This window comes from Bos indicus x Bos taurus, chromosome 28 (assembly GCF_003369695.1).
Source record: "Bos indicus x Bos taurus breed Angus x Brahman F1 hybrid chromosome 28, Bos_hybrid_MaternalHap_v2.0, whole genome shotgun sequence".
Taxonomy (NCBI): domain Eukaryota; kingdom Metazoa; phylum Chordata; class Mammalia; order Artiodactyla; family Bovidae; genus Bos; species Bos indicus x Bos taurus.
In genome coordinates, this window is record NC_040103.1 from 5,454,193 (window position 1) to 5,482,151 (window position 27,959).

Below are 27,959 nucleotides of genomic sequence, written 5' to 3' on the forward strand. Positions count from 1 at the left end.
ATCTATTATATATACTGCTTAGCAATAAATTTTTTCATTTAATATTCTATGCACACTTTCCCATGTCATTAAGCGGCCTTATAAAACAAGCTATTTAATTGATTTAAATTACTTGATCATATGGAGAATCATAATTTAATGTCTTACTGCCAATATTTTTTCAGTTTCGCACGCTATAACTAATACTGCATGAGCATCTTTCTACATGTCTTTTAGAGCAACTGTGATTATGTCATTGGGGTAAATTCCCCACCTCAAATCCCTGCACAATTATTAATCTCCTACTTCACTAGAAACTGCACAGAGCTTGGCCTAGCAGACTGGCGTGACTGGAATATACAGGAAACCTACATCGTCCCTTTTTTCCTCTGGCCTGTTAACATTTGACCCAGAGCCCTGGAGGAGCAGCTTTGTTTGAAGTCTTCCAGCACAGGTGTAGGGTTACCTGGTAAAGTTTCCATCTCCCACCCAGACCCCACCTTTCATCTCTGGAGAGGAACAGACAGAGAATCTCAGGTACAGACTCTCACAAGGGGACAAAGGTCCAGCAAGAGATGGCGCAGAGGACAGACCACCTGGAAAGCAAACAAATGGGCTGTCCACTGCTTTCAATATTCTCTCTCTTGTCCTACCCTCTTAACACAACCTCAGCCAATTATATATGATCCTTCTCTTACTTAAAACATTATCTTTGCATTTGGGTACTGTCAGAAGACTCAAGTTAATAAAGGTTTTCTGTATTTGCTGCACATTTGTATCTCCATGCACAGATCGCAAACAGGAGGAGGTCCATGTAGAGTTAGGGGTTGACCAGCACTCCTGGTTAAGACAAGCCCTCGAGGCAGAAACACCCACCAAGTGCCAGGCGGGCCAGGCAGGCCAACCTGGCCAGAGGCGCTATGACGTCCCTCTGCCCTGCCTTCATTTCCCAGCACAAAAGAACTCTTCCAGGACTTTCCTGGTGCTTCAGTTAACAACCCGCCCACCAGTGCAAGGGACAGGGGTTTAACCCCTGGTCGGGGAAGATCCCACATGCCACAGGAAAACTAAGCCCGTGCACCACAATTACTGAAGCCCATATGCTCCAGAAGCCACGCCCCGCAACAAGAGAAATCACTACAATTAGAAGCGCTTGCACTGCGATGCAGAGTAGCCCCACTCACCGCAACTAGAGAAAGCCCAGTGCAGCAATGAAGACACAGTGCAGCCACAGCTAAATATTTTTTTTTAATTTTTTTAATAAAAAAAAAGAACTCTTCCAAAGATCATCCTATCCACCAACTACTCCCTCCACCAACTATAGATCTGTCTTCATGAAGTCAGATGTTACCTAATGCTATTCCCCCACTTTTAAGAAGAGGAAGCTGATTATAAAGTGATCCATTTTCTAATGGCTTGTATTTCACAATTTAACTTCGCTTCTCTGAAAGCTAACTCAGGGTAATGACCCACATCAACTACCTGCAGTGCAGTTTGGAAGCTGTTGGACTGGTATGGTGAGACTCATGACTAATCATGACCATTACGAGTACTAGGACTGTGATATTTTATAGTTAGTTGTCAACTATGACACAGAAGTACACAAAATCCAGAATCCGTTTTGTTCACCAAAAGACAAATGTACGATAAGTTTAGAGAATAAACTGGCCACCAGTGACAGATTCAAAGATAAACTGTGAAATACATAATTTGCTTACTTTTTGCATAAAAGTTTAAAGTGAATAAACTGAATTTACTGAAAGTGCTTTAAAATCTCTTCTTCCATTTCTATCAATGCAAAAATGCATGTCTTCCATGAGAGGGTCTCTCTATAACAAAACAGAGGGCTTCCCTAGTGGTCTAGAGGTTGAAAATCCACCTGCCAATACAGGGGACACAGGTTCAGTCCCTGGCTGGGGAAGATTTCACATGCCACAGGGAACTAAGTCCATCCACTGCAACTACTAAGCCCTCACTCTAGAGCCCAAAAGCCACAACTACTGAAGCCGGAGCACCCAGAGCCTGCCTCTGCAACAGGAGAAGCCACCGCAATGAGAAGCCCGTGCAGTACAACTAAAGAAGGTCCACGCACAGCAAGGAAGACCCGGTGTAGACAAAAATAAGTAAGTAGATAAATCTTTTTTTTAAAGCAGAAACTATTTAGATATATATTATCTCCTGCAAACAGCATGTCATCAATCTGACTCTGACTAGATAAATTAATAAGCAAGAAGCAAGCAAGCTCACTTACCACATTACAACCTTTAAATACTGATACGAGTGGTATTTGTTTGAAATTAATTGCACTTAACATGGGAAACTGCTCCTTTTTGCATTACTTTTGTTTGGTCATAGTTACAGAACAAGACAATGTTGCGTGTGTAACTGTGACTCATCATTTTAATCCCCTAATGCTCAGTTTCAGTGAATGAACTGCACAATTCTTTAAATGACTTTCTTTCTTCCTACGTGTATTATGATTGCATTCATAGGAGTGTCGTTTTCTGGGTTAAGTCTAAGGACTATCAAAGATGACAGGAAGGAGAGAGATTTGCTTATATCTACAGATTTTTTAAAATGCAACACATGAGAAATTCTACTGAGTTTAATAAACAATAAAATATTTATAAGCTCTCTGGGGTCTGCCTTCAAATCTCACACACACACACAACTCCACACACAACCCTGACAAGGACCACCCCTGGCACCTGGATGGGATCCCAGGTCCCAGGATCAGCTCAGGCCTCAGGCCCCCCCAGCATGGGAGCCCCCCACCTCCAACACCAGTCTCTACAAGCTTGAACTCATCACAACACCAGGGCAAGTGTCTGATAAAAGCAGAATAAAGTGAATACATAAAGAGAAATAAAGGCAATACAACTGGAGGAAGCACCTCTGTCCAGAAAGCAACTTTGACTCACACTTCTAAAATGAGTTTTTAAAAAAAGCTATATGTGCTAACAAATAAGACCCAAAACACAGAGGGCCAAGGATGCTCTCTGACCTTCAGCTTAAACTTCAGCTGAGAAGCTGAATGAGCAGGATGGTAAGCAGTACTTTTCCAATAAACTTGACAAGGTCTCTATTCCAAAAGGTATTATACTGAAAATATATCATTTTTATAAGACTTCATACTAGATTTTTTTCACAGGTATGCTGATCAAGGCTTCAGAAGTCCCAGATCAGAGGCAAAAAGCAAAGTGACAGGTGGTCTCTAGCAGTCACACACGCCTCCAATGGAGTCAAGGGGATGACCTCCAAGTCTAACAGGGGTCTGTATGTTCTCCAGAGGCATCAAATATAGAACCGTCTTCCAACAATTCTGGAAATTACCTGTAATCTAAACATTCAGAGATGACACGACTGTTGATCATGACCAGGCCTAGCCTTGCACTGTCCATAAAAATACAGTGTGACCCTAATGTGTGACCAAGTTTAAAATTTTACTAATTTTTAAGTAAATTAAAAGATCAGTTCAGTTCAGTCACTCAGTCGCGTCCGTCTCTTTGCAACCCCATGAATCGCAGCAAGCCAGGCCTCCCTGTCCATCACCAACTCCCGGAGTCTACCCAAACCCATGTCCATTGAGTTGATGATGCCATCCAGTCGTCTGATCCTCTGTCGTCCCCTTCTCCTCCTGCCCCCAATCCTTCCCAGCATTAAGGTCTTTTCCAGTGAGTCAACTCTTTGTATGAGGTGGCCAAAGTATTGGAGTTTCAGCTTCAGCATCAGTCCTTCCAATGAACACCCAGGACTGATCTCTTTTAGGATGGACTGGTTAGGTCTCCTTGCAGTCCAAGGGACTCTCAAGATTGTCCTCTCCAACACCACAGTTCAAAAGCATCAATTCTTCGGTGCTCAGCTTTCTTTATAGTCCAACTCTCACATCCATACACGACCACTGGAAAAACCATAGCCTTGACTAGATGGACCTTTGTTGGCAAAGTAATGTCTCTGCTTTTAAATATGCTATCTAGGTTGGTCATAACTTTCCTTCCAAGGAGTAAGCGTCTTTTAATTTCATGGCTGCACCATCTGCACCATCTTGGAGCCCCAAAAAATAAAGTCTGACACCGTTTCCACTGTTTCCCCACCTATTTCCCATGAAGTGATGGAACCAGATGCCAATGATCTTAGTTTTCTGAATGTTGAGCTTTAAGCCAACTTTTTCATTCTCCTTCTTCATTTTCATCAAGAGGCTTTTTAGTTCCTCTTCACTTTCTGCCATAAGGGTGGTGTCATCTACATATCTGAGGTTATTGATAGTTCTCCCAGCAATCTTGATTCCAGCTTGTGCTTCCTCCAGCCCAGCGTTTCTCATGATGTATTCTGCATATAAGAATATGCAAGTATACACACAATATACAAGAATATAGAAGAATACACAGAAGAACTGTACAAAAAAGATCTTCACGACCCAGATAATCACGATGGTGTGATCACTCACCTAGAGCCACACATCCTGGAATGTGAAGTCAAATGAGCCTTAAGAAGCACCACTATAAACAAAGCTAGGGGAGGTGATGGAATTCCAGTTAAGCTATTTCAAATCCTGAAAGATGATGCTGTGAAAGTGCTACACTCAATATGCCAGCAAATTTGGAAAACTCAGCAGTGGCCACAGGACTGGAAAAGGTCAGTTTTCATTCCAATCCCAAAGAAAGGAATGCCAAAGAATGCTCGAACTACCACACAATTGCATTCATCTCACACGCTAGTAAAGTAATGCTCAAAATTCTCCAAGCCAGGCTTTAGCAATACATGAACCGTGAACTTCCAGATGTTCAAGCTGGTCTTAGAAAAGGCAGAGGAACCAAAGATCAAATTGCCAACATCCGCTGGATCATCAAAAAAGCAAGACAGTTCCAGAAAAACATCTATTTCTGCTTTATCGACTATGCCAAAGCCTTTGACTGTGTGGATCACAATAAACTGCGGAAAATTCTGAAAGAGATAGGAATAACAGACTACCTGACCTGCCTCTTGAGAAACCTATATGCAGGTCAGGAAGCAACAGTTAGAACTGGACATGGAACAACAGACTGCTTCCAAATAGGAAAAGGAGTACGTCAAGGCTGTATATTGTCACCCTGCTTATTTAAATTAAAAGATCAAATTGATTTTAATAATATAGTCATTTTAACCTAATACATCCAAAATTTTAACAAGTCATCAAATATTAAGAAATTAGTAAGATTTAAAAACAATTTAAATAAAATAAAAAATAAACATTCAGAAGAAAGCAACAAGGATTTAAAACTGTGAACAAAATCAAGATACCACTTTAGAGACAATATTAGAAGGATCTGAACACCTCCAAATGAAGTTATACTTAGAGAACAGAAAAGACATAATGGCAAAAATAATTCTTGATGGGGATCAAATTGGTTCATTTCCAGTAAGGGTGCACTGAATAGGATCTTTCGGGTGCTGTGTGCCTGTTCAATCCACAGCAGGTGAACACCAGGAAGCCAGGATGGTTTGGGACACAACAATCTAAGAACTGTCCCCAGGGTTCAAAGCAGGGCATGACAGGTCTTTATTTTGAGTCCAAAGATAACAGAAGAAACTAAGTGGGAGGTGGTAGGTAAAAAAAAGCCACTTCTGTGAGAATTATTAGGATATTTGCCATTTTTTTGGCATCTTCTCCCACTCTTCCCATGAAAGACATAACCCCTGAGACACCAGCACCCTCTCCAGAAGCATTCCCTTTTCCTTCACATCATTCTGCCTACAAATTAAACTCACTCAATACATGAGATACAGGCCCACACTCCCCACAGGGGCTGCCAAATACTTCGTGCAACAGCGCAGGCTGAAAAAAAATGAAGGATTTGGGCGGATAGAATAGTGACTTATAAGAGCAAAGATGCAAATGTTTACCCATTAACTGAAAGTCAAAGTGCACACATTTTGGAGGCATGTCAGGTTTAGCCAGATGCCAATAAATCACCAGGCTAGTTTTCCTCCTTTACACAGGAGTTTAATGTTTCAGTCAAGAGAGAGGCACCGTCCTCTGAAGTTATATACACTTGATCTAGCTGATTAGGCTCCACATGGGGCTCTTTTGTTCACTACAAATAAAAAGATGTTAAAAAAAAAACCCCAAACTTGCCACAGTGCGAGCTGCAAACACACCATCTGTAGCTGCTCAGCCACAGCTACTGCCCGCAAAGCCAGTGAAAGGCTTGAGAAGCGCTCCCCTTCGCTCCACGTTATCCTCAGCAGCTGTGTTCTCATCGCTCGGGAGGTTCCCTGATTCCTTCCACGCTTAAGTTATTGGCAAAAACTAGCAAACTCAGCACAAGCCATCTGCACCGCAGCCTGAACAGACAGCAGCCAGTGAAAGGAAACCGAGGCGACTCCCAGATTGTCAAGAGGCCCTGATGTTCCTGCTGAAAGAATAAACTGCTCAGCCTCTCCAGCCTTAAAAAGTCAAGCATCATTTATTTCAGGAGTTTCACTTCCCCGCCTTTCATTGGTTACTGGAAAATGACGCAGGCAATTCTATCACTCAGATTGTCATTCAAGAACATGAACACTCCAACTTCCAGGAAAAGAACAGAAGTTTGAATAAACTCAAAGCTGGATGCAGTCCCTGAACTTCTCACAGTCCCAGGTGACCGCATGGAAGGAACAGCCATGTTTGGTACCACCAGGCTCACTCTGCACATCCTTGGAAACCCACAGGACGGCCAGAGAACACAGAAGTCAGAGCCCATGTAGGGTGACCACTCCCTGCCATCACCACCCTTGGCACCTAGGGGGCAGTGACCTTGGCCCCTGGAGTCCAGACAGACTCACATCTGCTCCCCTGGGTCCCTCAGACTGCCACTCCCATCGATCAGATTATCACTTCAAGAGCCTTTCAAGGTGCTCGCAAAGAGTCTACCAGCTATTTTAGGGGAAAGCAGTGTGATATTAAGACTTTGCTGGTGGCTCAGATGGTAAAGCGTCTGCCTACAATGTGGGAGACCCAGGTTCGATCCCTGGGTCAGGAAGATCTCCTGGAGAAGAGAATGGCAACCCAGTCCAGTATTCTTGCCTGGAGAATCCCATGGATGGAGGAGCGGTGGGGCTACGGTCCACAGTGTCTCAAAGAGTCAGACACTACTGAGTGACTTCACTTCACTAGTGTGATGTTAGGGCTTCCCTGGTGGCTCAGACGATAAAGAATCTGCCTGCAATACAGCAGACCCATGTTCGATACCTGGGTTGGGAAGATCCCCCAGAGAAGGGAATTCTTGTATTCTTGCCTGGAGTATTCTTGCCTGGAGAATTCCATGGACAGAGGAGCCTGGAGGAATGCAGTCCATGGGGTCTCAAAGAGTTGGGACACGACTGAGCAACTAACATGTGCACGCACACACACAGTGTGATGTTAGCTCCTTAGAAGAGGGGGAATCACACGAATAGCCACGTCCTTAGGCTGCACCCGAGACCCCACAGCTCCTCTCTGAGTTGGAGACGCCCCAGGACCCCATGCAACTGCCTTGTGAATGACACACAAGCCAGAGCTCCTGCACTCGCTGGGGAGGTTTCTGCTCCCCAGAAGCCCTCGGGCTCCTGAATAAATGATTACCAGGGTTCCATTCATCAAGTGTCTCTTAAGCCTTCTATTATGAGATTGAATTTTAAACGGGGAACTAGTCCTTTATTACATTCCCTAATCCATGTCCCCAGGAACATTTCTTTCCAAGTTACAGAATCTGCCTGCAACCTCATTATTATCAGACTTAATCCCTCCCATCCTCCACCCAGGACTGCACTTCAAGAAGACCAGTACTGAGCTGCTGTATAGCACAGGGAGCTCAGTCCAGTGCTCTGGGACAACCCAGAGTGGTGGGATGCAGGGATGTGAAGGAGGCTCAAGAGGGAGGGGATACATGTATACACATGGCTGATTCATGTCATTGTAGGGGGTACACTAACACAACATTGTAAAGCAATGATACTCCATTAAAAAAATAAATTATTAAAAAAAAAAAAGATAACTGCCTGAGAAGTGGAAAATAAAAAAAGAAGACAGCACTGGCTCCAATTTAAAGAGAATTCCACCAAGAGCAAATACTACCAGGAGACCGACTCTACTTCCAGAATGAATAAGCCGTAAGAGCAACACCCCCCCTCTGCCTACCCACCCTAGAACCTGAGTCCCTCCCTAGGATGGTGCCTGGCAGGACAGAGTAGGCAGGAAGTATCTGACAAGTAAGTCACTCTGCATGAGCATGCTCTATGTCAAAGGCAAGGCCACTTCTGCAGCATCAAGGGGACACTGCTCAGCAACCCCTGAGTGTGAGCCATGATCAGGTCACTGAGTTCTCCGGAGGACAAGGGCAGAAGTGATACAGATTCTTTCTGGGGTCTTCGGATGACCACTTCCTGAGTGCCCCCTCCCCTTCGGCCAGCCTGAGTGCAGATGTGCCCAGTGGATTCCCACCAATCAGTGAGGACAAAGACTGGAAGCAGAGAAACAAGATGGAAGGAACCCGGGTCCCTGAGTGTCAGCAGCCCACCTGCTCAGACCTCAAGCTGTCACTCAAGAAAGGAGCCAGCCTCTCTCTCGTTTGATACTGCATTCTGGAGTCTCTTTTAGAGCAGGGAGAACTACCCTACCCAACACAGTCTTAAAGGAAAGTCTTCATACACTGACAGCACCGTGTGGGGGGATGTGTGTACACTCTGTATAAATATTAGACCAGTACTACTGAGGAGAACTTTTTTCTTGGTTTTGATCATAGCTGGAGAGGTTTAGCAACTTGAAACTCCAATAACAGTGGGCAGAGCAACGGGGGCAGTTAATCCTGGCATTTTATTCTTAAGTCAACTAGGATTTTATTTTGCCAGCAAATATCTCCTCAGCACAGATGATTTTAAAATCTCCTAATATTTCAGCCTTACTTGGTTAGTTTCCTCTATACAGTGTCATAAAACAAAAGTCAGGAAATTTTAGGCTTCAGAATTCTTGCATTTGAACTAGAAATTACAGATGGCCCTCTGCATTCCCCAGGCTCTACAAGTGCAGATTCAACCAATCGCAGATTGAACACATTTTTAAATTTCCAAAGAATCAAAACATGAATTTGCCACACACCTGCAAATATTTACATAGCATTTACATTGTGTGAGGTAGTATAAGTAAATTAGAGATGATTTAAAGTATACGGAAGGATGTGTGTAAATTATATGCAAATACTACACCATTTCATATAAAACACTTGAGCATCCCTGGGTTTTGGTTTCTGAGTGGGGGGCATTGTCCTGAAAACAATCCCTATGAATACAGAAGATCAACTCTGTTCCTCAAAGATGCCTTACAAAAACTTATTTTCTATTTCAAACTTCTTTAAGAAGTTTATCACAAATCTAAGAATAGGTTTGCAAAAATAAAGAGACGTGCTCTCTTTTACCTAAAGGTTTCCAAGTAGCAAACACAATAAATGGGATGATGCGTATGGAGGGTCTGGGTCCATCTCTTCAGAAGCCAGAGAGCCCGGCTGAATGCCTGGAGCTGGCCTGCAGCCCTGCAGCACACGCCGGCAAACCGAAAGAAGCAGCGCTGGGTTTTCAAGAGCCCCACTCAGAAAACGGCCATCTCAGATGTGAAAACCACACCACTGTTGGGAAAGATGAGACTTACGAAAAATATACAAATACCTAAGAGAAACTTGTTCCTGATATCACTTGACAATAGGATCCTTGAAAAGAGCATGTGACCATGTGACCAAGGCCAAGGTAAGCCAGCCTGGTATAATATAATTAAAAGTGGGTGGGGAAGCAGAAATTATTTTGCTGAGACACAGAAGCCTTACACAAAAGAGTATATATGGCTGGATTCCCTTTATACGAAGTTCAAGAACTGGCAAAACTTACTCAAAACAAACAGAAAAAAGGGACAGTGGTTGCCTAGGCTGGGTATAGGGAGGGAACACTGGGAAGGGACCTGAGATAACTTTCTGGGGTGGTAGGTATGTCTTAAAAGAAGTATGGGTTACACAGATACCTGTGTAGTGCATGCTAAGCTGCTTCAATCGTGTCCAGCTCTTTGCAACCCTATGGACCATAGTCCTCCAGGCTCCTCTGTCCATGGGATTCTACAGGCAAGAATACTGGCCCTCCTCCAGGGGATCTTCCTGGGATCGACCCAGGGATCAAACTCACATCCCTTATGTCTCCTGCACTGGGAGGCATGTTCTTTACCACTACTAGGTCTCCTGCATCGCAGATGGATTCTTTACCATCTGAGCCACCAGGGAAGCCCTACTAGCTACATGCATTTGCCTAAACTCCTAGAATGATACACTCAAAATGCACTTATACAATGCATTTCCCTGTATAAACTTTGCCTCAAAAAAATTTTAAAGTTTTAGACTCAATTATGACATGTGTGCTGAAGTGCTTAGCAGTGAAGTATACTGACGTGTGCCACTTATTTTCAAACACTTCCACACACACACACACAAAAAAGCATTGATGGGTAGACAGAGATGGATAGGAATATACAAAGCAAATACAATAAAATGCTAACATTCTGTAGAATCTAAGTGGTGAGTATACGTGTCCAGGATACTATATAATTCTTTCTTTAATCTTCAGTTCAGTTCAGTTCAGTCACTCAGTCGTGTCCGACTCTTTGCAACCCCATGAATTGCAGCACGCCAGGCCTCCCTGTCCATCACCAACTCCCGGAGTTCACTCAGACTCACGTCCATCGAGTCCGTGATGCCATCCAGCCATCTCATCCTCTGTCGTCCCCTTCTCCTCCTGCCCCCAATCCCTCCCAGCATCAGAGTCTTTTCCAATGAGTCAACTCTTCGCATGAGGTGGCCAAAGTACTGGAATTTCAGCTTCAGCATCATTGCCTCCAAAGAAATCCCAGGGCTGGTCTCCTTCAGAATGGACTGGTTGGATCTCCTTGCAGTCCAAGGGACTCTCAAGAGTCTTCTCCAACAGTTCAAAAGCATCAATTCTTCAGTGCTCAGCCTTCTTCACAGTCCAACCTCACCTATGTGAAATTTGGCATGAAAATAGGCTGAGGGAAAGTATATGCTAATTATGCTGATATCTCTTGTTTTAGAGTGTAAAGGAGTACGCGAATCTTACTCAGCACTTACTACTACTTCACAGGATGTAAAAAGAGCTCATGGATAGCAACTGAACGCTGGTCCCAGGGATGCCGGAGTGGTGGACGAGGTGTTTGAGCGACCGAAGCTCTCACTGTCCACAGCCATGCTTCCTAAGGCTGCCTCAGTTGAACACTGATTGCTCAAAACTATTTTAAAGTAAATCACTTTGGTACATGAATTACCAAAAGTCATGTTTCTAAATATAAAGTCTTAAAACAACGTGACCTTGAATTTCAAATATAATACTTGTGCGGTATTCTCCGAACAAACGACTGAAACAAAGTCAGTGACCTCACACCAAAATGATGTGGCTAAAGGTGCACATTTTCAGTCAGTGAGATGGCTACGTCCAGGGGATGTGATTAATGTACGGCATGGCACCTGTAGTTGGTAACAGTGTAAGGTGTATTTGAAAATTGCCAAGGGAGTAGATCTTAAAATTCTGGGACTTCCTTGGTGGTCCGGTGGTTAACACACTGCACACCCAATGCACGGGGCCTGGGTCCAATCAATCCCTGGTCAGGAAACCAGATCCCACATGCCGCAACCGAAGATCCTAAGTGCCACAACAAACACCCAGCATGGCCAAATAAATAACCAAAAAAAATAAATAAAAAGTTATAATGCCAAGACCAAAAAATCAGTATCTCTCTATGTGGCAATAGATTATGTTAACTAGACTTACTGTGATAATCATTTGACAATACATAAAAGTATTGAATCATGTTCTATACCTGAAACTAGAATCATGTTATATGTCAATTACATCTCAATTTGTTTTAAAATGTTGGCTTTTCATCTCTGATGAGTCCAGAGTATTTCCTGCTTTAGGTTTACAGATACATTCTATAATCTTTAGCAAATTACAATGGGGGAGGGGAATCAGATTGACCATCTTACATGACAGATAAGTTAATCAATCACTCTGAAAATACTGTCCATCACTTTTCTTAAAGCTGTTTTTGTTAATAAAACCCAGTTGCTGCTGTGCTGCTGCTGCTAAGTCGCATCAGTCGTGTCCGACTCTGTGCGACCCCATAGACGGCAGCCCACCAGGCTCCCCCGTCCCTGGGATTCTCCAGGCAAGAACACTGGAGTGGGTTGCCATTTCCTTCTCCAATGCATGAAAGTGAAAAGTGAAAGTGAAGTAGCTCAGTCGTGTCCGACTCTTAGCGACCCCATGGACTGCAGCCTACCAGGCTCCTTTGCCCATGGGATTTTCCAGGCAAGAGTATGGGAGTGGGTTGCCATTGCCTTCTCCGAGAGGTTGCAAAACCCAAACCAGGCTGGGATCTAAGTTTGGTCCTAGGCAGAGTACGTTGATGGAGACAGTATTATGATCTGAGAAACTGCTAGCAGAGACAGGGTTTAATTTGTATCTGCTGTTCCATACAGAGCTATGAGTGGCTTTGCATATAAGAGCCCTTCAACAAAAATTCAAACCTGACCATTTTCCAAAGCCTAATCCGGATCCTACCTTTTCCTTGAATGTTCTCCTGACTATATGCCCAAACACCATGCACTCCATCACCCAGAGTCTTCACTCTGAAAGAAGCTGCAGTGCCCATCAACCCAAGAGTCCCTCTTACATAGGAATCTTCTAATATATGTGATGAATGGCCATCAGCCAGGCCAGGTCACCTAACAGGGCAGCCTGTTCTACCAAAAACAGTGGGCCTAGGTGGCAAACCACTCTCTTCACATTCTCTTATTTATAAATTGGTACCAAGAGGAAGACTGATTCCAAGATAACCTCAAGGTTCCCCTGTGGCCTGAAACGCTGAGTCTGGTCATTTGCTGACTGTGCCATGTACTTCCCTGGGCCAGAAGCCTGGGATGGAGTTATCAGATCCCTGCTCTCAAGGCCTCACCCCCAGGACACCCCCTGGTAACCTGGAAATCTCAGATGCCAGAGTTTAAAGAGAACCTAAGATTGTGTGGCCATCCCCATTTGAAAACTGGCTCCTACTCACTGCCCTGGAAGCAAAGTAAGCCAGACACAGACACCGAACCACTCCAGCCTGCCCTGGTGGCTCAGGTGGTAAAGAATCTGAGCTACAATGTGGTTCAGTCCCTGGGTCAGGAAGATCCCCCTGGAGAAGAGAATGGCAACCTACTCCAGTCATGGTAATGGCGAAATTCATGGACAGAGGAGCCCGCCAGGCTCCACGGCTTCAGAAGAATCAGGCGCAACCAGCAACACTGAACCACTCCACCAAGCCCTCATCCCACCTCCGTCTTCTGCAGCAGCAAAAAAATGCTACTTTGCTCTTCCAAGGGAGGTCCCAAATGCTTTTTTAAAAATTCTCATCTTTCTCCTTAGTTTTACCTTTTCCAGAAAGTCCAGGTGGGGGCTTTTAGGTTTTTTGTTCGTTGCTTTTTTTTGTTTTGGCCACGCCACATAGCTTGTAGGATCTTAGTTCCCTGACCAGGGATTGAACTCAAGGCCCATGGCAGTGAAAGTGCCACGTCTTAACCACTGGACCATCAGCAAATTCCCCAGAAAGGCCCGTGGTAAACAGGTGGAAGCTTGCAGTGGAAGTGAAACTGCTAGTCACTCAGTCGTGTCTGACTCTGCGACCCCATGGACTCTAGTCCACCAGGCTCCTCTGTCCATGGAATTCTCCAGGCAATAACAATGGAGTGGGTTGCCATTCCCTTCTCCAGGGAATCTTCCGGACCCACGGACCGAACCTGGGTCTTCCATATTGCAGGCAGATTCTTTACCATCTGAGCCACCAGAAAAGCCCCAAAGCTTGCAGGAATAGGTAGAAAACAAGCAAATGTTGTCCCTAGACTGCTGCCTGGAGGCTGGGCCTCTCTGCATCCTCCTCCACGCTTCCCACAGCAGAAGGCAAGCACGATAAGCATTTGTGGACCAAGCAGCAAAGGAAATCGTAAGATGAAAGGCAGTGCCTCCTGACACCCTCCCAGGGCCTGCTCCTCACTCTGTCCACATATCCTGGGCCAACTCAACATCCCCTCTGTGCTACGGCGCGTCTGGGAAAGAAGTGTGAGCTGTGATGCTGTGATGCCAGGCCTAGAGGATAGATTTAGAAAGCTCCACATAGCCAGACACACAGCGACAACAGCCATCAGACATCACCCAGATTTAACTAGCCTAAAATTAGCAGTCGGAGCAGAGTAGTTACTGCACGGATGGCGTCAGAGCTCTTCTGACTGGCCGACTGCCAGTTTTAAACAAATCGTCCTGCTTTCTCTACCAGGGAAACAATATTTTGGAACAGAGCCAGCCAAGCATTTCTGCGGCTGTTTCCATTCTCACTCCGCTATTAATGTTTTATAATTCAGTGACAAGGTGAGCAGAGCCTGTATGGGCTACGTCTGTAAGGGGGTTATTTTCTTTGTTGCAAGTACTCATTCTTTGAATGAGTACTTTAGTATGGTGGAGGAATCCTTTTAAATATTTAAATGCCTGAAATTTATTTAGGGCTTCACATTCAACTGACTTAAACAAAGATGATGCAAATCGAGCGAAGTATAAATGCAAAACGAAAATCGGTTTCCTCTGATCCTTCTTTTCATCCTGGCAAAGACTCAGGAGAGAAAGAAATGTTCTCCGCAGGATCGCAGGAGAGCCCTCTTGCTTCCCAGCAGAGAGGAGAGAGCCTGGTTCAATCAGCAGAACTGTTAAACTACAAAATTTCTCATGAATAACAGAGGATCCACTGGCTGATAAAAGGATTTTAGGCTAGAACAATGGCTTTGAAGCCTGTTCCTGGCTACCACTTCCCTCTTGCAGGGGCAGCAGTGACATAATTCTGGCTTTCTCCTCTGAATACACTTTCTTTGCCCATGTCCCCCATTCTTTTTATGATTTATTGAGATCAATAGGACCCCACAAGGTACCTAGGGTCCCACATGGGAGCAGAAAGGCAAGTTTAAACTCTTAAGAGCTAAGATTCAGAAAATCACGTGTGTTCTTGTCTGAAATCTCAGTTTTCACATCGTTGGTGGGGCAGCAGGCAGGGGGTTATAAATCGCATCAGCCTTGTAAGGTTCTCCAGTCTGCAGGAGACCACAAATAAAAGTTCAAGCACAATGGCTGTTTTGAAATCTACCTTCAGGAATCTCTCTCCCCAGTTCTTTATCCTGTTCCTAAGTCAAAAGCATTAACTTCCCTCGCTCCTTCCTCTCACTTAAAACTTCTTCTAAAAAAGAGCGGATATATGTATATATAAAACTGATTCACGTGGCTATATACCTGAAACTAACACAACACTGGAAATCAACTTAACTCCAATAAAATTATTTTCTTAATAAAAAAAGTAAACCTTTTAAACAGATCCATTATCCCAAGCAAATGACTTCCAATGATCTTCAAATAACAAAGTTGCTGACAGATTAGGTGATTTTACTATTATTTAATCTCTCAGCCTCGCCCTCAGCTCTTATAGCAAACCTTAATACACACATCTAAACAAGCAGGAGTTACAATGGCATCCCCCTGAATTCATGCACTATAGGAATTAGGACCAGGTCAGGATATTAAGATAGAAGGCTTCTACCTATGCTTAGGAAGCACCTACTGCACCTAAGGCACAAGTAATATTCCAACACACTCTGCAATTCTCAAGTAAAAGGACTACGTTAGCAGAAGGTATACATACACTACTGATCGGTTTTACAAAATCCTTATTTCCTGTAGAAATTATCATCAATTGAGAGAGAAAAGATAATGCGGAACAATTCAGAAATCCTCTCTTTCCAGTTATCTTTATTAAGGAGTCCAAACCAGACTTGTAAGTGAATTGCAGCTTCATCTGATCCCAGTAAGGCCAAGGCCATGCAGTTATGAGGTGGTATCAGACTTTGAAACCTGGGAAAGGTGTAAAGCACACCCTCTCACCCTGGGGTGCCCACCCTCCCCGAACCACACCCCTTGGAATGGGGCAATAATGGTATAACAGGTGGAGTTCCGCTGTCACCCTCTTCAGAAACAACTTCTCCATTTTCAGCACTTTGATATCAGAGTTCAATTCAGGTCATTTCAAGTGACCCAGAAAAGATATAAAATGAGGCATAAAAGGCTGTTTGGGTAGATCATTTACAATAGAAATAATGAGAACCTCAAGGCAACACTTCCTTAGTTCAACAAAAGCCAAGACACACAGTGCTTTCGTGTTTAAACCCGGGGCTTTCAATCCTGCCTTTATCAAACATTTGTTTGCTAAGAGGCTGTTATGTGCCAGAAACCAGGGCGGTACACGGAATACAGCAGTAATGACCAGAAATGTCCCTACTCATAGGGCACTTACATTCTGTGGAGGGGAGGCAGAAGATAAACACAGGAAAACCAATGTACAACATCATGTCAGGCTATAGAGTAAACGCTATGGAGTAAAATGGCTCAGCACACGGGGAGGCGGGGTGGGGTGGGCAGTGCAGGCGGAGCTGGCGGCTACCAGGCCCTCCCCTCCTCCGCTCCAGCCCACATGCTCTCCAGAAGCTAGGACCCTAGCCCGTCGTGCACCTGGGGTGACTGTCCTAGCCAATATTAACCTACACTTTCAAAACTGTTCTTGCTCTTTTTTTTTTCCCGTTAATTTTTATTGCAGTATGGTTGCTTCTCACTTCTTCACTTTGCATAGTTGCTTTACAACGCTGTATTGGTTTCTACTGTACAGCAAAGTGAATCGTCTATACACACACATGTATACGCTCCCTTTAGGAATTCCTTCCGATTCAGGTCACCACAATGCTTTGGTTCCTGGCGCCGTGCAGTGTATTCTCATTAGCTACCTGTTGTGTACATCAGTACTGTACATGCGCCACTCCCAATTCCCCCCACCCCTCCCTTTCCCCCTTGGTGCCCATACATCTGTTCTCTGAACCTGTGTCTATTTCTGCTTTCCAAATACGATGATCTACACCATTTTTCCAGATTACACACATGTTAATATACAACATTTGTTTTTCTCTTTCCAACTTACTTCACTCTGTATGACTGTCTCCAGGTCCATCCACGTCTCTATAAATGACCCAATTTTGTTCCTTTACATGGCTGAGTAATATTCCACTTTTATTTATGTTATACCTCCTCTTTATCCATTCCTCTGTTGATACACATCTAGGTTGTTTTTTTATCTTGGCTATTGTAAACAGTGCTGCAATAGATATTGGGGTGGATGTATCTTTCTGAACTATGGTTTTCTCTGAGTTAGAAGTTTCTAGATGACCACGTGATTAGTGACTTCCTTCTATCCTCATTCCGGGTCTGTGTCCTCTATGCTTCAATAATATGATGCTCCCCAGACAGCTGAGTTCAACCAGAAACTCTGCAAGGAGAATGGTGTCTTCCACCATGTCATCACTCTCCCACCCCACTCCTAAGTTGAAACCTCAAGCTAAGCAACCCATTGTGCTTCCCTGGTGGCTCAAACAGTGAAGAATCTGCCTGCAAGGAGGGAGACCCAGATTCAATCCCTGGGTTGGGAAGATCTCTTGGAAAAAGAAATGGCAAGCCACTCCAGTATCCTTGCCTGGAAAATTCCATGGACAAAGGAGTCTGGTAGGCTGTAGTCCATGGAGTCACAAAGAGTCGGACATGACTCACGACTTCACTAAGCAACCCACAACCAATTCTGGAAGAAAACTGACCAAAGTAAAAACTGTCCTCAGAATAAACAACAATTACAGTAAACAGAAGACCTATGAAAGGTAGAGTCTGTCTTATGCTTCCATTCACAAGACCCTGCAGGCCCCAGAGAAACTGTTTCCAAACAACCTTGAACTATAAACAGAGAGGGTGAGACAGCCGTGGTCTCAGGACCCGGGCCACACATTTCAAAGGGTAACAAGCAAACTCTTAAGAATCAAAACACTCCAATATTCATTTAGGTTTATTATCAGACTTCTTAAAATGTATATTATTATGTTTTATAATGTCCATCCCCTGGAGGAGGAAATGGCAACCCACTTCAATATTCTTGCTGGGAAAATCCCAAGGATAGAGGAGCCTGGTGGGCTATAGCCCATGGGGTTGCAAGAGTCAACATGACTGAGCAACAGAGCACGCACTTACAATGTCTATATTTAACATGTAAAGTTTTATATATACACACACACACACACACACACACACACACACACACGTGTGTGTGTGTGTGTGTGTGTGTGCGTGTGTGTGAGTCGCTCAGTCGTGTCCAACTCTTTGCGACCCCACGGACTACAGCCCACCAGGTTTCTCTGTCCATGGAATCCTCCAGGCAAGAATACTGGAGTGGATTCCTTTCTCCAGAGGAATTTCCCAACCCAGGGATTGAACCCTGGTCTCCTGCATTGCAGGCAGATTCTTTACTGTTTGCGCTATATATATACATATATATATTGGCAGGAGACATGGATTTGATCCCTTGGTCAGGAAGATCCTCTGGAGGAGGGCATGGCAGTTCATTCCAGTATTCTTGCCTGGAGAATTCCACGGACAGAGGAGCCTGGTGAGCTAAAGTCCATGACGTCGCAAAGAGTCAGACACGACTGAGCAACTAACACTTTCACTTCTTTACACACACTATATTAAACATACACACACACAAGCACATACAGACAAACGTGTATGTGCACATATGTATATTAAGCACAGGAAATTCTGTATAGTTGGGATGCACACTGGAAAAAGTTTAGAGACCCTACTACAAAGACATCATTGTTCTTTAGATTAAATCATTAAATACTCTAAACAACAGCATGTGCCCTGTATGAAGAAGCATAATTCCTGAAATTACTTATTAGAAACCTCAATACAAAGAGGACTGTACCCCTACCCTATTTCTGAACCATGTGAATATCCACTGTTCCAAAGAAAGTGAAGTCGCTCAGTCGTGTCTGACTCTTAGCGACCTCATGTACTGCAGCCTACCAGGCTCCTCTGTCCATGGGATTTTCCAAGCAATAGTACTGGAGTGGATTGCCATTTCCTTCTCCAGAGGATCTTCCCAACCCAGGGATTGAACCCGGGTCTCCCGCATTGTAGACAGACGCTTTACCATCTGAGCCACCAGGGAAGTCCTTCCAAAGGGTACAACAATTATCAAAGTCCCCTGAAGACAGTGAAAGCAATCATGCAGACCACACCCACTACTGTGCCCTAAGCATTACAGTCAGAGATTTTTTTTAATGTCTTCATGATGGTTCATCTTAGCATACATAATTTTGTGTTCACCCAAGCATAATTACTTTCCACAGTAACCATTTTTAACACTGGCTCTTTACCTGGATTTTTTTTTTTCCTTTCACTTCAAAGTACTTGAACACATTACTAAATAGCCTACTTTAGACTACTCTGATTTCTTAAACAGCTCAACTAACTGGGAGCTTCTCCTGGAAGATTTAGCAACTACACAAAAGTGAAACGCATAGGGTAATCCAATTGGTAGCACTCAAGACACCCCTTACGGCTAAATGATTATTTATGAAACAGGAAGAAAAGAGTATCAACTAATTAAGACACAGGGAATTGGGAAAAGATGGTGCCTGTCCCCAAATATCTGAAAGCCATTCAAAATGAGACAGTACCAGACTGCAAGATGTGTTTAAGAAAGTCCACAACATTCTGCTTTTTCCCACCATCTTTTTAGTGTTTAAGACCTCCAGAGGTCACAGGTCACAGTACAGCCCTAGCTTCTCAGTCCCTCCCTCAGTCAATCTTTGAACATCTATTTCTCAATTCCCCACCATGCAGAGCATGGTTCAAGTTACTAGGGACACACTGGAAATGAACTCAGTTCTTGGAGTAACTTGGTCAGCAGGACCCACAAAGAAGGCCTGACATGATCTTTCAGGGTATCTGTCCACTCCAGTGTTCTAGCCTGGAGAATTCCATGAAGAGTCCATGGGGTCACAAAGAGTAAGACACGACTGAGCAACTTTTACTTCACAACCAATCCTAGAAGGAAACTTCCAGAGACACCATTCACAGTGTAGCCAGCAACTTAGGTAAGATATCTAATGTGCAGACAGCATTTATTTGGGAAGGCTGGCAAAGGTGCTTTGATAATAGCATCAAATTCTCAAAAGCACTATGGGAAGAATCAGCCAAAATACAATTAGAAGAAGTCCAATGAATGCTGGTCTTGCATGAGCATAGGACAGGAAGACATGGCTTCAAGACAGCGTGTGACTGAGAACTAGAGGTTCGCGTGAACAGGAAACTCTCTGAGTTTGAGTAAAAACGTGAATGTGAACTTGACAGGACCTGCAAGTTGAAGGAAGGGCACCCCTACTCTACTCTGCACAGGTCGTGAGAAGGAAGACTTCAGCTCCAGGCCGTACCTGGACAGGTACTGTCCAGTGAGCAACGAGAACACCTCTATAGAAGGTTTAGTTCTGGAGGCCACCAAGGGGATAGAATTCCTATTAACAAGTAAAATTAGATTTCAACTCGACAGGGAAAAAACCACCTTCTGGTCAAAACATCAGAAGGGTAGAACTCTCCATCCCTTACTAGGCCACGTGTGGATATATAAAGGGACCCCAACATCAAAGAAGGGTTAGTTGAGTTGGTCAGTGATTTCCAAACCCTGGTCCATAGTGAAGTTTTCACTGATCTATGCAAAAGGAAAAGTGTCTGCGTATGGTGGTATATACACCTGTGGGAGTAATTTTAACCTATGCCCTCTCTGAACGAAGAACTTTCCCTACATCAGTAATGAAAACATACATACATGTCCTCCCTTTTTTTGTTCATTTCTTCTTGGTATATCAGTGTATCTTGATGTAAAACCTTGACAATAGACAGGAATTGCTGCTGTTAATTTTCAATATATGTACGTAGCAACATAAAAAGTGGCAAATCTGACAACCTATAAAATTTAATTTTTGTCTCTGATTTTTAATTTTAGAAGTAGACAGAAACAAAAAGTATAGGAATGACATGAAAGGATAACCTTATGGATTTATGTGGTAAAGAGATGCTTTGACAACTAAACTCAACTTTCTGCACATCTTCTTCTTTGCTATCACCCAAATTAGCTATACAATGTTGTATGGTCGGGGGGGGGAGATTTTATATACACACACACACACACACACACACACATACACACACATAACACACGTGGGGCTTGCCTGGTGGTTCAGACAGTAAAGAATTCGCCTGATCCCTGGGCTGGGACACACTGAGCAACTACTACTACTACTACTACTACTACTACTACTACACACACACACACACACAGAGGCTTCCCACCTGCTGCCAATGCAGGAGACATAAGAGAGGCTGGTTCGATCCCTGGGTTGGGAAGATCCCCTGGAGAAGGGAATGGCAACCCACTCCAGTGCTCTTGCCTGGAGAATCCCATAGACAGAGGAGCCTGGTGGGCTACAGTCCATAGCATCAGAAAAAGTCAGACACGACTGAGGCGACTTAGCACACATGCACGCGCACATACACACGTATATAAAGGAAGTGGGTCACACTAAATGTGAAACCTCTCAAGAAACAGAACCTCTCCTGTAAGATCTGGCTTCCTTGGACCACTCTTTGGAACCAAAGTTTATGAATCAAGTTCACAAAGGATCAAAATAATTTATCTCTGAATGTACGAGGCATTTAATTCCTATCGCACTGTTATCCTCCCTTCAAAAGGGGGTCACAGCTAAATGTCACTGTAACAGAAAAGCAATTTCTGAATCCCAGATTTCCAGGTGTAAACTAAGTCAGGTGTAACTCTCATGAATGTTCACGTGCCAGCTTTGCTGTTTAGATGCTAAGTCAGGTATGTCTTTGTGACCCCATGGACTGTAGCCCACCAGGCTCCTCTGTCCCTGGTATTTCCCAGGCAAGAATACTGGAGTGGGTTGCCATTTCCTTCTCCAGGGGGTCATCCCAACTGGGGGATCGAACCTAGGTCTCCTGCTTGGCAGGCACTAAACCACCATACCAACTTATTATAAATCAAAGAAAGAAAAGACAATCATGAAAAAACATAAGCTAACCCAATCAGTCATGTTCATTACTCTATATATACATTTATTTAAAACATTAAAGAAACCTAAAATTTGGTGCTGAAAGGGATCATGAAAAAACTTTATCCAAGCTCTTCTGTGCCAGGCCCTAGAAGCAGGAAGCCAGAGGTTCCTGTCACATCACCCTGTAAGGGAACAGGTTCATTAATAGAAGGAGAAAATCTGGAATATGGTTCCCTATATTCTTTAGGCATGTATTTCATATTTCATTCAAGTTCAAAACAGGAAAAAAAAAAACTTTGCTTTTCAGTTGACAATAATAGTCTAAATTTTCTTCAAATTCATCATGTCTTTGAAGGGATTTGTAATTCTAAACCACCACCTTAAGCAGATCATAAGTTCAAAGACACAATGCCTTCCTCAATCTCAAAAAAAAAAAACACACACACACAAAAACCCTTTTCATCTATCAATTACGACTGGGGACGAGGGGGCTGTATCTACATAAACACACAGTTCTCTGGAAAGTATGCAGGAAACGCACCCCTTTAAATGAGTTTTGATGACTAAACACAGAACTCTAAAACCAGTTTCAATTACCAGCCCATTGCCCTTTCAAGATACCTCACTATTATTTCCTCACTTTGAAGAATAGATAGATTTCCAAAAAGAATAACCCAATAACCCTTTGACCTCAGGTAAAGAGATGCCTCAAGGTGGACAGGTGCTGATCAAGCTCAGGTATCAGGGAAGCCTTCTAAATACCATTCCAGTCTCAAAAGAAAAGAAAACTCACAAACGGTATTACACAGCTTTAACTACAATAAGTACCATAAAAGTCAAATCATGATGCTGACAATTTCCTTCTTTCATTCCAGAAAATTATAGCTCTTTGAGAAAGGCTAAGATTTAAACACATCAAAAGCACTTGATGGAAAATTTACACTTAAATCAACTACAGAAAATGTGCAGCCCATACTATAAAGCCAGAAGCTCCACTTCCACACCTGCAATTTATCTCCTGGTTTATTTTCTACACCAAATGCTTACACTGCTTCTTATCCAAGTTCATTTCACCCCATCTATAGGTAGCATGTGGGTACTGATAAAAGCTGTTTCTGATTTCATTTCATTCCATACTTTCCAGATGTTTGCGAGAGAGGTCTATTTTTTTTTCCCCCAGCTATTTGTGAATATGCTCTAATTTAGAACCAACAAATTTAACATATCATATTTTAAGCTGGGTAAGACACACACACAATAAGTAAGAGCTATGAGAAATGCTGAGGTATTTCTCCAGCTTCTCAATGAGTCTGCCTACCTAGGCAAGATTTGGACAGGCTGCCATGGTCTTACTTTAGAGAAAAAGTCCTGAAAACACAAAATTAAGAACCTGCTGCTACCTAAATGGCAAACTACAAGTCATGGTACTTTTGAAAAAAAGGGTTGTGCTTAGAAATGAAACACCCAATCCAATATCAGTTGCGGAAATAAAAATGGCCCCAACACAATGTTTGACTCATACACGTATATTTCAACAACATCTCTTCCCCAAAATGCATCCACAGAGTCTTTAGAAAGAATCAATATTATGCATACCAAAAACTCAAGAAAGATTGCACTTTCTCATGAATTACATTCTTTTATACTGTTTTGAATCGAGCAACTAGCTTCTAAGGTAAGCAGAAAACATCCTTAGTAGAAATGTTATATAAATAGAATTTTTTTTTAAGTCTCATGGTAGAACTTTAAATTTTTCAAGTAAAAACAGACATCTTTAAATTTGTGACTAAAAACAGTAACCAAGTTGTCTCCTGAAATACATCTTTAGAAACACCAGAAGTAACAGACCACTTTATGACACCTACATAAATATTAGTTTTACAGGGAAATAATATATTTCAAAGAAAGCAACAGTTTTGGGGATTTTTTTTCTCCCATTACTGACTGTAAAACCGGAAAAAGTACTACCTGGATTGCAGACAGCCAACTCAAAAGCACAGTTTACTAAATGCCTGTCATAAGAAAGCCATCTAGTGTTAACATTTAGAAATGAAAACTGCAGACAAAAGAGGCAAAGAAAAGAAAAATCTAAGTGACTATTTGGAACTTACTGAGCAAACCTATGAGAATCACCAAAATTCTTTGTTTAAAAAAGGCCATCCTTATCAAAAACCATGTCTAAGTCTAAACAAAATTCAAAAAGTCTACAATTGCGTTTTGACCAAAATCAGATTGTTTGGTGACCACAATTCCGTGGCCAATGCACTTGATGTTTCCAGTACTCACGCTGGAGTCATCTTGGGCTGAATTAATTTAACTGAAGCAGGTTAATGATGACAAATATCTCCCAGAGGGGCCATGCCAACTTGTTTTCTCTTCCCGAGAAGCATCGGCTCTCGCTCACAGATGATGAACCGAGATTGATTCTTTGGGTTTGCGGCGCGGTTGAAATTAATCTGTAGGTGCTCAAGGGGATACTCCCAGGACCTGGCCAAACTAGCTTCAAGGATACGCGGGCCCCCAAGCAGGACCGGGAGCGGAGGATGGAGCGAGCTGCCGACCCAGGGGAGCCGGGGAGCCGTCGGGCCACAAGGAAGGGAGCTCGCTGGCCGCTTGGGACCTTACAAAGACGGGCGGGAGCTGCGAGGGCTCGCGCCCCGGGCACACCGTCTTTCCGGGGAATAAACCCTGCAGCAAGTTCAGCAAGTAACCCCGCCCGGCGCGCCGGGGAGCCGCGCCGGGCAACCTTTCTCTCTTTTCTCGGGTTAGTCACGGAGGAGTCGCTGCGCGCCCGGAGAGTCCTCGTTTAGTGCTCGCGTCAAAGAGACCGGGATAACCTTTCAGCCGATCGATAACTTTGAGAACGAACGGCGACGGCTCCTCTTTCACCCCGGACTCCGGAGCACGGGCGCATCTGCCAGTCGGACCCCCGCCCCGCGCCCCGGCCGCGCGGTCGGCCCCCTGAGGTGCCCCCAAGGGCAGCCCCTCACTTCGAGACGGTCCCGGGACACGATCCGGAGACTCCCGAGCGGACCCCGCCTCGCCTCCCGTCGCTCGTCGCCCCGAACGCACCTCGGAGACGCAGTCCGCCGCGACCTGCTGCAGCCCGCGAGCTCGCGGCGGCGCCTACCGGGGCCGCCTTCTCGCCACCCGCCGCTGCCCGGGGCTGCCCATCGGCCCGGACCCTGCCCGCGCCGGGCTCCGGCGGGAGGCGGCAGGGACCCGCCGGCTGCGGCTGGAGCGATCGGCCTGCGCTTGAGAGAGCGGGCGGGCGAGCGGTCGGGGCGGGGGCGCGGCGCTGCTCCTCCTCCTCCGTCCTCCTCCGGCTCCGCCGGCTCCTCCCGGGCTCCCACTCTGCAGCGCCGGCTCCCGACGCCGCGGCCCGCCCGCCCGGCGGCCCCGCCCCCCGTCCGCTCCGCCGCCTCCCATTGGCCACCGCCCGCCGGCCCCCTCGGCCCCGCCCCGCGATTGGGAGCGGGCGCCGTCCGTCCCGCCGCCCCGCGGGACTCCGCGCGCAGCCGGTGCGCGGTTCCCAGGCCCCGCGGTGCACTGGCGCGGCGCGGCCCAGAGGGGCTCGGCGCTCCTCCTGAGGGGAGGGGGCTGCGAGCGGCGCGGCGCCCGCGACCTCAGGCGGGGGCCAGCCTACCTGCACCCGCGGTGCGGGAACGCTGTCTCCGTCCTCCTTGGGATTCGTTTTCGCCCCTCTGGCAGCGATAAGTTAAAAATCCCGAAATCTGTTGCAGTGATGTCGTAATTGGCGTCTTACTGGGTTCTCAGCGACAGTTGCCGAAAATTCTTACTGAGCAAGACATAATCTTTTTTTAATTCCTACAATTTGAGAAATGTGATTCTTAACTGGGGAAATTGACGCGTCGTGGGGCCCGCACGTTGAGCCAACCAAACGTTGGCCCGGCAGTGGTGTGCCATCTGCTTTGCCCTGGCTGCCTCGGCCTTACCGGGCTGGTCACGGCTAAAGGTCACCGTATTGAGGAAGTCCTGAACTTCATTTGTTGATTGAAGATGATGTTGAAGGCGATGAGAGGAACAAGGGGGCTCTTTGGCTTCTTCAGAAACGTAAGGCCTGGAATAATATCAGCAGGTCTCCGCCTTTGAGCAGATGAGCGTGGGCTGTGCGCAGGGCAGGGGACTCCTTATCTCGTATCATTGGGAAGATGGTAGCAAGGCCTTGAGGAACATCGCTGGCTCCCTAATTCTCCCTTCCCCTTAAAAGGAATTACTCTGCTTAATGTAGACAAACTGAACATTTTGAAACTTGCTCCTGGTGGGCACCGTTTCGAATTTGCTTTCAGCAAGTGAGATGATCTGTATGGCACCTCTTTCAAGAGTAACTACAACCTTCCCATGCACGAGATGCTCAACACAGACCTTGGGAGAATTCTTAAAAGTCCCAGAGCACCAAGCAAGGAGAGTTATCGCAGGGTCCTGAAAAAGAATCCACTGAGAAGCCTGAGAATTATGTTGAATCTAACTAAACCCACGTGCAAAGGCCATGCACCTGGGCAGGCTAAGAATCAAACCTCCAGGAGGATAGGGCAGCAGTGGATCTAGAAGCCAGATCAGATGGGGAGGGGTTCCAGGCAAGAAGCCTTTAGTAGGGAAGAAAGGAAAGGAGGCTGTATTTGTAAAGAAACTGAAGAAGTCTTTGGCGGGGGGGGGGGGGGGGGGGGGGGAGGTCGGCGGAGGCGTGGGGGTGGGGGAGGCTGCAGAAACCAAGAAACCGACCACTGGGAAGCCCCGCAGAAAACCCACCACGGAAGAGAAGAATCCTGCTGCACAAACTTGTCTGTTTATCCCCTGAAGGTCAACTCATTTTGGACAGCTCATTTTGAATAAAGACCTGACCAAAGAGTCAGGGAGAAACACACACGCATACACACCCTCGGATCTGGCTCCGCGCCGCCCCCTGGCAGTGTCCCTGCCGGGCCTACACTCTCCGGAATCGCGCCCCACCCCGCCCCACCCCCACGGCGCCGGGTCCCCGCCCCCCACCCCCCTCCACACACACACCTCCCAGGAGAGCCTGAGCGTCGCCGGCCGACGACACAGCTGCCGGGTCCTACGCAGGCACCTGCTCCAGGATTGCCGCATCGCTGGTTCACGGGAAGACGGCAGGAGGGGCGAACTCTACTGTGTGCCCACTCCCAGGGCTCCCCGGACGTCCCCGGCGGCCCTCTGCCCCCAGGAGCTGGAGTGGGGGGATGCACTGAGAAACATGCAAGAGGTCGGGCGATGCCAGCGCGCAGGAATGCTGCCAACAGAGCGTTCCGAGTCTGGAAGGGGGCTGGGAAAGGCGTGCGGTCCGGGAGCCCCAGCCCAGCCCCCGGGCCCGCCCACTCCGCCTCCAGGCCGCCCTCCACCCAGAGGAGAACTGCTCTTAGATCCTGATCTCGATGGAGAGAAAATGAACTTTTTTTACCCACCTTTTCTACTTTGTTAGGACATGTTGATCACCCAGGAAGCTTTACCTGAAACTATCTTGAAACTGTAATTTGCTCGACACTTGAATTGGTTGCTAAAAGATTAAAGGATCTCTGAGGACTTTTGAAGCTATATTGGAGTTGACTGTGCCTAAAGGTTCAGTAACAGGAATAGACTGCCATGTAGACGATACCATACCTTCCAGTCCCCGTTGGGTTTCCTGAGCCGGCTTCACTGTGGCCCAGCCGCTGGGATTGTGTTTCCTGAGACTGAATTCAGAGTTTTCTTTTCAGTTCCTCCTTTTCTGGAGGTTCTTCCTGGAGAGATAATGTTCTCAGTACTTCCCCATCCCAAACACACCCTAGAACATAACCCTCTTAAAAGTTAGGGGCGGTCCCTCCCATGCTATATTTCTCTGTGATCTACAGCATGTAAACATTGTACAGCCTTTTATATCTCTGTAAAAGAGGGCTATACAATATG

The 27,959-nt window shown here is 45.4% G+C and overlaps 1 protein-coding gene across 8 annotated transcripts in view; it reads right to left on the minus strand.

Moving 5' to 3' along the window:
* The window catches only part of SIPA1L2 (signal induced proliferation associated 1 like 2), a 246,944-nt gene extending 219,621 nt beyond the window's left edge, over nt 1-27,323 (minus strand). For 3 of the 8 annotated variants that reach the window (XM_027531069.1, XM_027531064.1, XM_027531066.1), the window contains exon 1: nt 25,110-25,345. The gene's annotated coding sequence lies outside the window, so the exon portion shown is untranslated. Of the gene's footprint in view, nt 1-25,109; nt 25,348-27,065 lie in introns of those variants that run through there. The other 5 variants (XM_027531068.1, XM_027531061.1, XM_027531063.1 and 2 more) reach the window with 4 other exon arrangements.
* Between the last annotated feature and the right edge of the window lie 636 nt (nt 27,324-27,959).